This window comes from Periplaneta americana, chromosome 6, assembly GCF_040183065.1.
Source record: "Periplaneta americana isolate PAMFEO1 chromosome 6, P.americana_PAMFEO1_priV1, whole genome shotgun sequence".
In the NCBI taxonomy this organism is placed as follows: Eukaryota; Metazoa; Arthropoda; class Insecta; order Blattodea; family Blattidae; genus Periplaneta; species Periplaneta americana.
The window spans coordinates 42,098,312-42,114,992 of NC_091122.1; the positions used below are offsets into that span (position 1 = coordinate 42,098,312).

At 35.6% G+C, this 16,681-nt stretch overlaps 2 protein-coding genes across 4 annotated transcripts in view; one reads left to right on the top strand and one right to left on the bottom strand.

Annotated features, from left to right (window-relative positions):
- LOC138701287 (glutamic acid-rich protein-like) overlaps positions 1 to 10,044 on the bottom strand; it is an 88,498-nt gene extending 78,454 nt beyond the window's left edge. Inside the window, exon 1 of one of the 2 annotated variants that reach the window (XM_069828020.1) lies at positions 9,886 to 10,044. The gene's annotated coding sequence lies outside the window, so the exon portion shown is untranslated. The remainder of the gene's footprint in view (positions 1 to 9,885) is intronic. The other variant, XM_069828019.1, reaches the window with a different exon arrangement.
- LOC138701288 (trichoplein keratin filament-binding protein-like) overlaps positions 1 to 16,681 on the top strand; it is a 354,032-nt gene that overhangs the window by 40,066 nt on the left and 297,285 nt on the right. The window lies entirely within an intron of this gene.

Sequence of the window (16,681 nt, forward strand, 5' to 3'; positions counted from 1 at the left end):
ATTTTCATTATATCTAACAGCTTCTAAACATGATGTTTCCGCCAGTGTTCTATTGTTTCTTCCTAACACGTGGAACATTTCTGCATTGTTAATATGTTTTTCTCTATGCATACCTCATAGCTTTTACTTCAAAGATTTTTACTGCGGAAATACAAGTACGTTCTTCACTTGCTCAAAACCACATATAGTACCAAGTACTTTGACATTTTCTAATCTCATTTCCGTCTTTCTGAGGCATATTTAATTGAGGACTGTCTATTTATTATTTTATTCTCGTCGTCCAAGGTGTCATACTACATCAACAATGTGACCAGATATTAGTCTATTTCGTGTCACATTTTCATTATGTCTAACAGCTGCACATGATGTTTCCGCCAGTGTTCTATTGTTTCTTCCTAATATGTGGAGCATTTCTGCATTGTTAATATGTTTTTCTCTATGCATACTTCATAGCTTTTACCTCAGAGATTTTTACTGCGGAAATACTAATACGACACCAAGGTTCTTCACCTGCTCAAAACCACATATAGTACCAAACACTGACATTTTCTAGTCTCATTTCCGTCTTTCTGAGGCATATTTAATTGAGGACTGCCTATTTATTTTATACTTAAGTTCAGCTTCTGCTCAAATGTTAAAGACACAAAGAATTATTGCTTTTAAGAAAACTAACAGAATCAAAGTCACATTTTTAATGCCGATCATCATCTGATCTCTTTCCATGCTTGGTAGAGATTGTTAAAAATTGCAGCACAAGAAACAACACCCACGAGAAGGAAACGCTGTTGTGTCGCTTCAGTGTATAAACCGAGATAGTCTAGCCACCTGCGATTAGGCTGCGTTATGTTCTGTGCATGGGTGAATATATAATAGGATGCGAAACTTACTGAGTTTCCCGTAACACATACTAGCGGCGCTATTGTAGAAATTGATCTTGCTGCCACCTGTTGGGGGAGGGGCGTTATTACATCTAGCAGCGCACCACGTAGCGAAAAGAGTAGTTACTCCATGCATTTAGCAGCGCACCTGGTGACGAAAATGTTAAACTGTGCAGAAAGTATTCCCTCCTACCCTCATCGATATTCAAAACTAACCCAATTTAAAATAAAACATTTACATTTTTAATCCTCACAGAATCTTCTACTGAAAATTCTTACCGGAGCCAACAGGAAGATAAAAGAGACGATCTATTTTACACTACCCAATTAAAATATAACCAGACAGAGACAAAAAAATAAAGCAAAAGGTTAGATAATTGGGATTGTATTCTTTGGGTATTTATTGTACAGCGCAATGAAAAAGTCTGCAAGAACTACTTAGATAGTTCAATTTATTATATTACTGTTACTTTACAATACATTCAACAACACCATTTTTACAACGTCCCTAAACATCACTGTTTAACATACACTGCTTATACACACACGTATCGCTTTATGTTCACTTATCAGCAAGTTTCTGTCTGCCATCTTGCTCTTCGAACAATATCTCGAATGAATTAATAGAGAACTCTGGGTAATGTACCCAACACGTTATTCTAATGTTCACCTACGACGTTGGGCGCTGATCATCTTATTTCAGTCCCCCTCCGCCAGATGGTGCTGACCGCAGTTTCGCATCCTATTATATATTTATCCATGTTCTGTGTGCGAAGGAGGATAGAGTCCTGCGCGCGCACGTTTTTAAAGCTTAGTCAGGACGAGTATTCTGGTACTTAGACTTAACAGAGTCAATAAACAAAATTAGGGAAAACTTTTGATATGGTTACACCACAGTCTAGTATATACAGTCACGAAGCTCAATACGTAGTAAATATGCATCCATAGATAGTTGCTGACCACTAGGATCGCAAATATCGCCTCATTACAGACAATGCGAAATAGTACCGGCACAGTCTTTTGTTTCTAGCACTCTCACAACTCAAGCTTCGTGACTGTATATACATTCTAAAATTCTTTCGATCGCGAGAATTATGCTGCTTTTTGGCGTTTCTCAGGTAACTCATTAACAAACAGCGTCGTTATTACGCGACATTTCAAAACATTGTTTCTTTGTAGCTGTGGTAACGGTATATAGAAGATTCTTTTATGAGGACTGAGACGAATTATGCTGTTACTTGACCCAGCAGAGTTGAGATGTAACCAACTGCTTGGAACTATGTTACGTAGTTATTTATATGAAGTGTCTTGCAGAGTTGAGAACTTATGCCGTGATGCAGAAATAGATGGAATTTGTTTACACGCTGGTGTAACTAATTCTAAAAGTGCTGTGCCGAGGTGTTCCCCATGCCAAAAATACTTCTCATATGTATGAACTTCAGGTGGGCATAAATGTTATGATATCTGCAGTTGTGTTTTAATTGAATTCTGCGTCGTATGATATACCAATAGCTTGTACAGATTAAACGAGTGATATGGTATGTGTTTATGTTAAATTTTAATCGTCAGCTGATTTGTCTGTGATTCATCCTCGTAATATTGTGATATATTGTAAAATGGATAATGGTGTTCAATCGGTGAAAGTATAGAGAGTAATAAGTTAAAAGTACAAGGATGGCAGGGATTCGTAGAATCTATATAATTGCGTTGAACGTTTAAGTAGTTTGTGGTTGTGTGACTCCAAATAATCGTAGATCACTGCGTGATGAGAATTAAAAAAATAATTATCATAAAACAAAGAACTTGAAATTTTAATTAACAGTGTAAAAAATAAATACAGCATTCACTGCTCAAGCCACTAGTAATGTCTTGAATGTAATACATCAACGATATATTGATAGTTGCATGTGCGCGCTTCTTTTAAGGGGAGACGTAGTCTCAAATACTGTACACTGTTGTATATAATTAATCACTGATCTCACAATTTTTGAGCTATTCTTCTGAAATTTGGTACAGGTATTTACAATGACTGACTCTATTATGATTCTTAATTACAATACCTTACCATGTCAGGAAGCCTAATTACGAAACCACCTAACCTAACCTGATATCACAAAATATAAGGAACATTTTCTCATGATCTATTAAAGATATGGTTCTGAAATTTTGTACGCATTTGCTCCACATTATATGCAACAAACCCCTGCAGACAGAATTTTAAAACTTCAATTATTATTATTTTTACATAAATATCAAACACCGGGATCGAATCTGAGTTTGGGGAGTAAGTCCTTTCTCTGGCGCTCAGCTACCAGAGGGACTGTAAGTGTCTTAAAGTACTGTGGGTCCTAACAACAAGAAATGGCTGATTGAAGAGAGTTATTGGTCATAGACACCTCTGATTGAGGTTCTGGCTGATATTTACATCTATTAATTATTAGGCAGTACATCTCACTTGACGATATGTGTCAGAGGAAGAACAATTGTTATATACATCTCATGTCTGATTAGTGGAATATGTACTAGTCAGCGATGTAGGCCTATACAATGGAGGGGGAAAGAAACTGGCCACCCTACCCCATTATCTCCTGGCCTAGTTGCCTCATGAGTGATGCCTTGTTGGTGTCCAGACTAGAGATGAATAAAACTAAATACCGCTCTCGCTCATTGTGTTCGTTGCAGTTGTCTTTCGAGTCTCGTCTCGTAACTCCCGTGCGCTTCGAGTCTCGCTCATCATTCTCGAAATAGCATTTGGTCGGCCTGGAAAGATTTCGTAACCTTGAATAACATACATAATTGAAATAAATGACATTAGAAATCTTTAATTGAGACAAAAAGACAAAACAAAAGAGTATCGTAGTTATCAAAATGTTCTGGTTCTATTATCAGATATTCCCGAAGTTTATATAAATAGAAAAAAAAATTCTTAAAACATAAAACATAACGCTAAATAAAGCGTTAATATTTTTTTTTTTTACTTGAGATTGTACACTTGATCTCAAACAAAGAAAAATCCTAGCCTTTTAATAAGGACATAGTAATTATATAGGCCTACACTGAAAGACAGAGATGACGTTTCAAATAGGCTATTTGATTGTTTATACATATATAACAGTTGTCAAAACAGCTAAAATTTCAGTCTGGTCTGTGAGTATAAACAACTGTGACGATTCAGGGCCGCTTGACGTTCGAGACTCGATAATTCCCAAAGTCTTGAAACGCTCAGAAGCAGTCTTTTCGTCAACGACGCGATGTAGTCAATATTGTCGTGCGGGTTTTCGGCTTTGCGGGCGCTGTTAGTCTTGTTCTCTCGATCACTGTTCAACTCTAGTCCAGACCTGTCTTCGGATAGTTGACTAAACAACAACATTGGTCACAGCATATTATTTTGTTGTATTTATGTATCAACTCACACCAGTGTTTTATGTCATAGTGGTTTAAAATACCGACATGCAAAATCAGGCTAATCTCTCGGCTTTTATTTAACAAAATATGCACCACTTCACACACGTTTATAGCACCGGCATAAATGAATTTATTTTGTCACAAAATATTTCCTGTATGTGTGAAAGAAATAGAACACTGGATTGTAATGGTATTTGCTAATTAAATGTAGCTAAATGGTACAGCTTTATCGCGAGTTCATCTGTTGACTGTGACAAACATTTAGCTTCCATAAAATCGGACTTCTGACAATTAATTTGGTCATTTATATCAGGCTTGTTACACTTCTGCCAGTGTTGGATTAAGGTCGCAGAGAGTCTTCGTTTGGTAAACATGTGCTACTCTAGTTACGTCACAATATTTTCGTCTCGGCTCACCTTCCAATACTAGGGAACACAGCCAAGTCTCCAGAACGTTGAAACGATGTTTATTTCCTTTGCGTATTTTCGTCATAGAATTTGCATGTGGTCTGGATTCATGTGAAACTTTGTCTTCTGTAATAATGGGAACGTCAATGAATTTGAGAGGAAAGGATTGGTGAGAGGATTGGTGGAAGTTTCACGATAAATGTAATTTCCTATTGAATAATTTGTGTTGAAGAGATGCAGTCAACGGTTGGTTCTTGATTCCCTCTTCGTTTACATAGTATTTTTGTTATTGTGTTTAACGAAGAAAGAAGAAGATTGATAAAAACAAACAAATGGTAATGGCGAAATTACTGTTCAACAGTGAAAAATATCCATTGCTTGTAACATTGATAACCGTAATAAAGATATAAATACTAGTTTTATGGGATATAATGATTAATCTAATCGAATAATCGATCAATTTCTGTTGTAAAATTAATCGATCAAAGATATTTAATCGAATAATCGAGTCGATTAAAATTAATCGGTTGTAGTTGATATTAATTTTATTATCATTTTGTTAATACAAACTCATACTGAAAATTCCGACAATATTTCTCTCTCGGATATTGCTTACTTAAAAGACAATAGTACTGTTATTTTCTAACTGTAAACCAGATAGCGTAGGGAAAATCTTTGTACAAACACTTCAGAAAGAGATGGAGATATGAGAACAGGGACCTAGGCTACCTATATTGAAAATTGAAACACAATGCGAAACCCTTATTAAGTTTTATGGGTTTCCAAGAAAACTTCCATCTTGTTGTCAGCTCATCTTCCTAGCATATTAAACACATACTTTTCTGGGATTCGTCCCTCTCATCCCTTATAAAATAGCCATGTCTACACTGTGTGCAAGTGAGAGCGTAGCTACCCTCTTCTCTTTCTAAAATATGGTAATTCGATTACAATAGGGGCCAGTCTTCTGTTTCGACCGCTGTAGTTTTCCAATAGCAGTTTCTGTACTGAGTTTGTTTATGAAGGTTGTGTTTAGTTTGGTAAAGAAAAAAAATCAGTTTTCTGTGGTTTATGAAAAGTGTAAACTTCATTATGTCATATGAACGTTTGAGAGGTAAACTAGGTGAAACGTTTAGATTTAAATTGAACGATCGTGAAGAAGTGCTTGACAGAAAAAAAGTTTTTTCGTGTTTAGTGATGCAGGAAACATTGTTACTAAACGTAGAGCGGCACTTAATACGGAGCATGTGAATGCACTCACATGTTTAAAATCATTGATGAAGCAGTATTAACTAGGTGAGTCTTCATACTTTTTGTTATTTATGTTTGTCTAAAAAATTCCCGGAGAAATTGACACAATAAATTATAAGCCTCATAATAAATATGTTAATAAGTAATTAAAATAGTTGTTTTGTAATATAACGATACAATACATACAGATATGCAACATTAATTTAATCTATCGATTAATCGATTACATTCAAACAGTTAATCGATTAAATATTTTGATCGATCAACAGCACTAGTAAATACTACTACTACTACTACTACTACTAGTAGTAGTAATAGTAATAATAATAATAATAATATTTATTTATTTATTTATTTACTAATAATACTAATAGTAATGTTTAATAATTTTAATCGATTGTTTGATTCCGGCTGGCAGAGGATCCTAGCCTACTGCTCGAAACTTGGGTACGCAGCGAACCTTAGTATAGTCAGCCGATGTGGGTTTGGGAATTCGCCTACCTTGAGAGTTAGCACAATAGATCATGAGAGGTCGCAGTACTGGGTCGTTGTACCCCCTCCCGAAATTCCATTCCGTTCCAACATTTTAGGTTCGGGAAGTGTAATCCACTAGGCATAAAACAACTTTGCGACAAGCCATAATCGTCTTAACTTCTTGTTTTTAGATGTAGACAACTTGTACATATACTTTGATACATAAAAATAGGTCATTGAGCTGTAAATATTTGTTATAGTGAAAATAGTGACATTAATTTTGCGCAGCTTAGGATTTGCACTGCCTTACGCAATAATCGTCCAGCTGTTGTTTCGTAACTAACTTACAATAAACGTTGACCATTTGATTTGTGGTTGGTTGCATGTTGCCAGATTGGATTAAGGTCAGTGGAGCCTTTAACTACGAATATATCTCATCGACTTCTTAATTCTGGCTGTCACTATAACGCCGTCCTTTTTTCTCCTAGTACGTCGGAGTAAAGCCAAGTCATCAATAACCAAAGCGGCCTCTTTTTCTATCTTTTTTCTTCCAGTGACTGAAATACCTATTTCTTAACCGTGAAATCGGCGTTTGAAATACCTATAACCTTGAATGGAGTCACTTTTCGTAGTTTTTTCAGAACTTGCCATGTGTAATATGTTATCTGCATACTTCCCCTTCGGTTTATTTAAAACTGAGAAAACAATAAATCTGTATTCTTAACAGATTGTATGAAATTATATTTATTCATGTAATGTAATACATTCCTTGCACATTGAAGGCTTCCCGCACAAGTATTGAGGATGCGATCCGTGGAAATTTGAAGGATTTGTTGCGGTTACTGTTGTGTATATTTTCTCAGTTTTATCTCGGTTTACAAAAATAATTGTATAATATCATCCACGCTTAAATCTCCACAGCTCATAAGTTTCGTGATTTAAATAAATTAATATGTGTAAATAAAATGCATTTATAGTGAGGTATGCATATAGGCCTACGTGTATGTATGTATGTATGTATGTATGTATGTATGTATGTATGTATGTATGTATGTATGTATGTATGTATGTATGTATGTATGTATGTATGTATGCATGCATGCATGCATGTATGTATGTACGAGCATATGTTCGTATATGTAATGCCATGCATGTTGGATTTTCGATTATGCATACTATAACGATATTCTTGGTATAATGGATACCTGTAATACCGATCGGGCTGTGTAACAAGATATGTAGGGCTAGTAGTTTTTTCTTTATTTTTTCCACCATTGGTTGCAACATTTGCTTATAAATTTCAATAGTCTCTCGAAAGTATACATTGAGTTGGAGGTCGTTTTTAAGTCATATTTTGTCTATGCTTACATTCGTAGCATCCATCACCTGCATACGCGGCATCACCTATACACCTGTACCATCAGCATCACCTGCACATTAGTACCACCACGGCATCACTTGCACTCGTATTGCACCCTACGACAACACCTTCACAATCCAATTCAATGTATAATTTCGAGAGACTATTGAAATGTATAAACGAATGTTGTAGCCAATGGTTGAAAAAATAAAAAAAACTACTAGCCCTACATATCTTGTTACACAGCCCGATCGGTATTACTGGTATCCATTATACCAAGAATATCGTTATAGTATGCATAATCGAAAATAAATGCAAGAATTTGATTGCACTGCTTAAGAAAGTAGCGCCTAAACACTACAGAAAGTGTTTTATTGTTATTTGGAAATTAAAAGCTAAAGAAAGGTACGGATGTTACAAAATTTGTGGCAAGAAGACGGGATGTAATAATAATAATAATAATAATAATAATAATAATAATAGTAATAGTAATAGTAATAATAATAATAATAATAATAATAGTAAGTAATAGTAATAATAGGCTTAATAATAATAGAATAGATACTAATATAATATTATTGACGTTGTTAAGGAGTTAATAGTAAGATGGAAGACAGTAAGACCAAAAGAATTTTATGTTAATGGATTATCGTCAACCGATATAACTCAGTATTAAAGATTACAGATTACATGAAGAAATACTGGCATATTCCTAACTGAAAAATTTGTGGGTGGGACGAAGTTACGCAATTGCTGCTATGACTTAACGTATGTATTTTTCAATTTTTTAAATATTGTTTTAAGACATAATTTATTATAAGTTGATTAATAAAATAGCTACTTTGCATTAATAGTTATATTTTTAGGTATCGTATAAATGCTGTTAATTTAATTTAACGTCGGTATTTTAGCATTTGGTTATTAGTGAATTAACTGTAGTAATAGTAATAATAATGATGATGATGATAATAATAATAATAATAATAATAATAATAATAATAATAATAATAATAATAATAATAATAATAATAATATAGTTGACGACTTGTTTGCCAAACTCATGCTGGTATTTATTGATCTCTGAAATTTAACATTACAATTTTAGTGATTATTTAATAATTATATGTTATAATTAATTATGTTTTATTAGTTTAGCGTCATTATTTTAGCATTTAATTATTATTGAATTAATTGTACCTTTAGATATGTAAGAATTGTGTTTTATTAGTTCAATTGAGTATGTTATTTTGAAACCTGTGCAAATATACTATATATAAATAATAATCTGTAGATTTAATTTTACTTTGAATTTTTCAAAATTAGAATATGTAATTAAATTCTTTATCTGTATATATATATATATATATATATATATATATATATATATATATATATATATAATTTAATTAAATTTTGTGTGTATATATACATATATAATATAATTTACCTTGAAATCGTCTAAATCAGACTTCTAATAACGAAGTAATGACCCAAAGAAACAAACAGTGATAAAGGAACTGATCTAATAAAACGAATACGTATTGTATTTATTAAAATAAATTTATGTGGTGAGTTAACTGCATTTGTACTGTTAATCATTTTCTAATAAATAGGGGAGAGTCGGGTAGTATCGGACAGTGCGTTCCTTTCATCTACCACCATATGGTAGTACCTGAATGACATGGTTACGTTTCTCTATGCGACGTCACAGAAATGTAACCATGTCAATCAGGTACTATCATCGTGTAGTAGATGAAAGAAACTCACTGTCCGATATTACCCGATGTCCGATACTACCAGACTCTCCCCTAATAGTAATAGTGCCGACAAAGTTAATGCTTATAAGCTTTAAACTTTCCTAATGAATACGATTAGTTGAACAATGGAGAAACTCTTGAGTGAAATTTAAAATAAAGGTATTTTTGATCCTTGAAGGTTGTCCCAGTTAGTAAAAATACCGTACAGCGCCTCATCTCTCAAACAAAAATAAGAGAGGTTTGACACACCCTTGCGACAGTAGAAAGAAGAATCTTAGCAAGTCAAATTAACGAAAGAATGTTATTAGCGTTTTTGTAAACATAGCGTAACGACCATATTGTTGAACAGCACGTACCTGGCTACAATGAACGAGGTTGTCACAGGGACACAACGCGTATTGTATTGTCACCACACACACAGAATTACAACTAACTGACGGGCACAAACGTCTACTCGACCCATCAGAGCGATAGAGGGGCGAGAGGGGTGATTTTGGAAAGTGGTGCGATCTATTTCGAGGAAAAACATTCAACGTTGAAGCTGCTGAAGCTCTTCGTCATGTGACGTCAGAGACGCAGGAAGTTCTTGGCCAAACAGAAGGCAACTGTGGTTCATACATTTTTAAAAATATATGATTTCCTCTCTCTGTCGCTCTTTCCGAAGCTCTCCGAAGTGTTTCGCTCTTTTCTCTGCATTTTTTGATTGTGGTGAGTTTATTTCTGGTTCCCGGTTGGTGTCTATTGGGTAACGTCGGACGTTTGTCAAGAAGTTGGCAAGAGATTTACGTCGATTGTAGAAATGACATGAAGTGGAAGTTGTCATAATTTAATGACGATGAATATGACGACAGTATTGTTTCATAGATGGAAGAGGTATTCGATTCCTTACAAATCCACCGAGATTTATGATGCAATAATTACAGCAGAATTTTTGTTATAGGAATGAATTTACAGGAGAATGGAGAAAGTTACACAACGCAGAGCTGCACGCATTGTATACTTCACCTGACATAATTAGGAACGTAAAATCCAGACGTTTGAGATGGGCAGGACATGTAGCACGTATGGGCGAATCCAGAAATGCATATAGAGTGTTAGTCGGGAGGCCGGAGGGAAAAAGACCTTTGGGGAGGCCGAGACGTAGATGGGAAGATAATATTAAAATGGATTTGAGGGAGGTGGGATATGATGATAGAGACTGGATTAATCTTGCTCAGGATAGGGACCAATGGCGGGCCTATGTGAGGGCGGCAATGAACCTCCGGGTTCCTTGAAAGCCAGCAAGTAAGTAAGTATTTAGAGAACTAAATTTCCAGAAAATATTTGTTGGGCTCACAGAACTCATATTTTTTTGCAAATCAAGATTTCAGGTATAACTCCCTGTAAAGTTGATTTGAATAATTTCGAGGGAAAAATTGTTCCGGAGCCGGGTATCGAACCCGGGACCTTTGGTTTAACGTGGTTGGTACGTTAAACCAAAGGTCCCGGGTTCGATACCCGGCTCCGGAACAATTTTTCCCTCGAAATTATTCATATTTTTTTAATAGTAATCTTGGTGATAAGTAGCTTGTTTGCTAACACATTCATTCATAGATTTCTACAACAAAGGCACTTTCACTACAAACACAGCATTCTCTAGTCTTCCCTATTTTCCGCCTTCCTCTTAGTCTCCGCATACGATCCATATATCTTGATGTTGTCCATCATCTGATTTCTTCTTCTTCCCCGAACGTTTCTCCCGTTCATCATTCCTTCCAGTGCATCCTTCACTAGGCAGTTTCTTCTCATTCAGTAACCCAGAAAATTTCTTATTCTCTTCCTGATCAGTTTCAGCATTATTCTTTCTTCACCCACTCTTTCTAGGAGAGCTTAATTTCTTATTCTGTCTTCCATTTTCTACGCTCCGTTCTTCTCACATTCATATTTCTAATGTTTCTTGTCGCTTCTCTTCTTCTTCGTAATTTCATGTCTCTGCCCCATACAGTGCCACACTCCACACGAAGCACTTCACTAGTCTCTTTCTTAGTTCTTTATCCAGAGTTCCGCGTAGGATGCGCACTGTGAAATCAGAAAATTATATTTGACGAAGTGTAATTTTAACTATATCTGAGATCTAATGTCAGTTAAGACACACAACGATAATTTTACAAGAAAACTAACCCTAACAAAATTTTGGTGATATTTATATTTTTCTATTTCATTGTCGTGCTTCAACCAACGAATGACAAGAATCCAGAACCAAACTAGCGTATTTGGACTACCATACGGACGGATTAAAGTGGTTTGGACTTGCTAGAAACTTGTTTATAATATAGGCTGATTCGTTTGAGTATGGATAATATTAATTCATTATTATAAAGCTATTATGATAGTATGAGAAATTTCTTGCGGGTATCTCTACATACAATAGAACCTCTATTATCCGTGGTAATGAAGGGGTTGGATTGAACGGTTGATCGAAAAATCGCATAATCCGTACAATGAAAGATTTTGTGATTTCCTCAATGGTCTTGTCTTTAACTCGCTATGTAGTGGATCAGAAGTTCACTAATTTAAGTCTGGTTGTCAACGACGGGTTTTTAAGGAGCAAGGAAGCCCTTTGCAATGACTCTGAGGAAAGATAGGAATAAAGGAGGTCTCATGTTGTAGATTTACATAATATTTTACACTTTATCCTTGTTTTTTTTTTTATTAAATCGCGCAGTTGTAACTCCAATCTCGTATTCTGATGCGAGATGAGCCACAGTTTCTCTTTCTCAAACCATTCAATTATTTCCATTTTTTTCGATACTTAACACGTTTTCTGTTATCATCCGTGGAAGACATTTTTTGTACAAGTTACATTATAGAACGGCAATTCGAACAGTAGACAATGTTGTGTAATGATAAAGGCTTGTAATAACCCTCTCTAGCAAAAACATGTAGAACCTACTTGCACAAAACATTACTTCATATAAGTTATTTATTTCTGAAGAAAAAGAAGAGCGAGAAATAGACAGCCGGATAATCCGCCAATCGGTTAATAGGGTGACGGATAATCGGGGTCTACTGTACCTTATATAATCGTGAAAACTTTGTGGAAAATGCAACAGTTCATAGCATAAATAGGACTTTTTTTACTGCCATATATAACGGACTCCTTTTTGATATCACGATAGACTTGCCGATGGAGTATGAAAGACATATTTGGCGGGTATTTATTTGGGTATAAATAGTAAGAGTGTTATTAAATCTTACAGCAAATTGTATTTGTCCTAATTACATTACCTTAATTCCTGTGTAAACGTTACACACAATCATAGGGATTTCATGAAATCCCCTGTCACTTTTTTGTGAGCAGTGATTTTTACGTGCATTTCCTTAAAAATATCGAAATCGATCTTTGCAGCAACACAATTCTCTCTCTGATAATCACTGAAGAGACTGGAGTGTCTGTTATACATACTAGGTTCAAAAAGTTCCCGGAATTTGCTAGCATCATAGAAACAACGTACCTTAAACACTATTCTACAGCATTCCCTTCAAAATAGTTGCCTTCCGCAACAACACACTTTTGCCAACGCGTGTAGAGTTCCTGGAAGCAGGCCTGGAAGCCATTTTGTGAAACCCGTCTTAGTGCTCTCGTCGCGTTTGCGATAACCTCTTCAGCATTGAATCTCCGTCCTTTCATATGACTTTTCAGACGGGGAAACAGAAAGTAATCAGGTGGTGAGAGATCAGGAGAGTATGGTGGGTGATCCAAAGCAGTTATGTTGTGCCTGGCAAGAAAATTCTTTACAATAATTGCGCGATGAGCAGGTGCATTGTCATGCATAAGGAACCAGTTGTTTTCTACCCACTTTTCTGGACGTTTCCTTCTCACTGCGTCCCAGAGGCGACGGAGGGTTTCTACGTACAATTCTTTCGTTACAGTACGACCTTCTGGAATGAACTCATGGTGCATGAGACCCTGAGAGTCGAAGAAAACTTCCAACATAACTTTGCTTTAAGTGTGCTTAAATGCGACAGGCTCATGTCAGTAGATTTACTGGCATGTGAAAGAACTCCTGCGGGACAAAATTCCGGCACATCCGGCGATGCTGATATAACCTCTGCAGTTGCGAGCGTCGTTAAATAAAACATAACATTTAAAATAACTTTGCCTTTGGAAGTGTCCCTAGGAAATTTTTGCTTCCGAGGAGATGTTTTCGATTTCCACTCAGATGACTGTCGTTTAGGGACTGGGTCGTACAAGTAGCACCAGTTTCATTTTGTTTAAGAAATCACCATCTTCATCAGCCATACTGATCATGTCCCCAGCAAAACACAGAACTTGATGTTTGTACTTTGCTCTGTGGACATAATTACAAAATGAGACGAACAAACAAAACACTATGATAAACAACTGTACCTACCTCATTTTGAGTCATCTGTGAGACCCTTTGTGTATAGGGCTGTTGTTCTTAGTTGAGATGAAGTAATGCCAACCTTGACGCGGTTCTCATACTCTGACGTTGCGCATAATGAATCCTTCATCTGTATTCTTTTCTGTGTCACACATGTTTAGTGTAGTGGGAAGTGCTTGGTTCTGCTTGGGGTGCCGAATTGTCTGGCTAGCGTTGCTGTCTACCTCTTTGTTAACCCCACAGTAGCCGAAGCGTGCCTCGACGGGACACTGAGCAGGACCTTTGCTGACGAAACAGTAGGGGTGTCCAAATTGACTGCCGCGAAATTAAAAAAAAAAAAAAATTTTCTAGTATGAAGATACTTCTATGTCAATCAGAATATAAACTGACAAGACTGAGCCTGTCGCGTGAAAGTAAATTACTCATTCAAGAGCTTTCAAGAATAATACATAAAGGGTGGAAGTGGAATAACCCTGCAGATTTTCAGTGCGAATAGCTCATGTTGTACAGTGTGTAACAAAAAAGTGTAATATCATATTGGTGAGAATTTTATAGTTTTCTCAGAAAAAAAGTTTTCCCCAAATGTTTAACATACTCTTATTCGGTAACTATTGCGAATAGGATCGTGATTTTTGTCCATATCGATAGAAAATCTAATAAAGAATCATTTATCCCTCTGGCGTATTTCAATAACGTGGACGGTTTTCGTGTAAATTTAATTTAAAAATCTCTAATTACAAGCCACTGAAAAATGCAACCCGATTGCAACTTTGTAGCGAGAGAGGGAGGTTCGCTTACAGAGACAGACCTGAGTTCGTTGACCTCTTACATCTGTAGGCTATTACGTGAAGAAAGACGACTGCTTTAGCGGCGATGTTGCCATGGTGCTGAAACTTCCAACTTAATTTTTTAATTAACCGTGCATTTAATCACGAAATGTAATATACATTTCCTATTCATTTAAGTGTACTGGCTATCTGAGAGCAAATGATCACAATATTGCTGGAAAATTTGAAACGTAAATACCATACAAAGCCTGTTAAACGTGACAAGCTGTATAACAATGATAGAAAAGTACTAAATTTTAAGCAGTTAGGCCCAGCGATTAAATCATCCATACAGCAATACCAGAAATTATCTTAGAATATTTTTCGAAAGATGATCGGAGAGTATAGACCAGTAGAGAAAATGAAGGGTTCAGAACCATAGTGGGCCAAGCGCCATTTACTAAAACCGTAGAAAACAAGGATTAAATTGAAGTTATTACCATAATTCAATGGAAACATATAGCAAGTAATATAAAGTATACACATTCAAACTAAATGATATGTCAATCTTCATTAAACTATGGTATTCACTTAACTTTAACCCTTGCTTTCTTCTTTTTTAATAAATGGCGCTTGGCCCACTATGGCTCTGAACCCTTCAAATGCTGTAGGATATAATAATGTCGTGGAGCACATTTTGTCCTGTGGTTTGTCGTATTGTAAAATTTAGCTGTGATTGGATTGAGAAAGCGCTTGAAGTAATTTTCTTGTATCACAAGGGCCCATTGTGACAAGGGTTGAATCGATAGTTAAACTTGCACCATCTGCAGTGTGTCACATTACCACATTTCGTTTCATGACAAGGTTACACGCCTGCACACTTCCACCTGGATGTGCGCCACTGTTTATCTGCCAAACTCCCACAACGGAGGATTGGGCATACTGCGAAGACGAGACCGTTCGCTCAGGTGGCCCCCCGTGTCGCCGCATCCCATGCCGTGTAAGATGCATGTTGCCAACTGTAATAATTAGTACTAAACATAGCACACGGAACATTTTTCACAGTGCTCGACGTGATTGCAATACAAGTCTTTATTAGTTGTGAATTGACAATAACAAATAAGCATAAAATTATATTCTAGAGCTGTTTGAAAACATACGTAAACTCGCTATTCTTTAAAATCAGAGTTGGTGTTGCTATGACGACCTTTGCTTTCTCGAAGTAGATTTCTTAGAAGTAGTCTAGTACCAAATACTTTACTATAATAATACCGGACAGCTAGCAGTTTTACGTGCGAACGACGATGGTGCTGCTACCTACCTGCCGGGATGGAGATACACGGGAAACAAGCTGTAATCAACTGCAATGTATATTGTTGCTGGGCTAGTTAATTTGTTAATAGTTTTATGAATTAGTACTAGTGTTAAAATGTCAGGGTGTATATTATGTGCTGTTTATAATTGTCACAATTGCAGCATTACAAATTGCTTCAAATCGTACTGTCGATTTCTGACAGTTCATAAAACGTAAGTCAACAACATTCTTTAGTAGGCCTAATTCCTTCGTCTTTGTGTTGATAGAAAAATACAAATTAGTTTTTATTTTATTTAGACCTAATAAATAAATAGAAGTTAAAATGTATTGGATTTTAAGGTTTTATCAAATTAAGTTTTATTGTTGTCCACATGCCTTTACTAATTATTACAAGTATCAGATTACTATCAATTTTATCTTTGCAGTTGTCAGCAATGCGTATATAAAACATTAGTGTAAATTCATTCCTAATATCAGATTGATTTTGTCTCGGTAAACCAAAGAAAAAATAGCCTATGTAACAATTAATTACGGAAAGTAATATGATATATGCAATATTTCTCATAATATGCAGCTTTGATATAAGATAATAATTTTACATTAAAAATTATTTAACATTTCTTAAATGTTTCATATATTATTCCACATTAGTAACTCACGTTTTAAACAATAATCCGAATCTTGC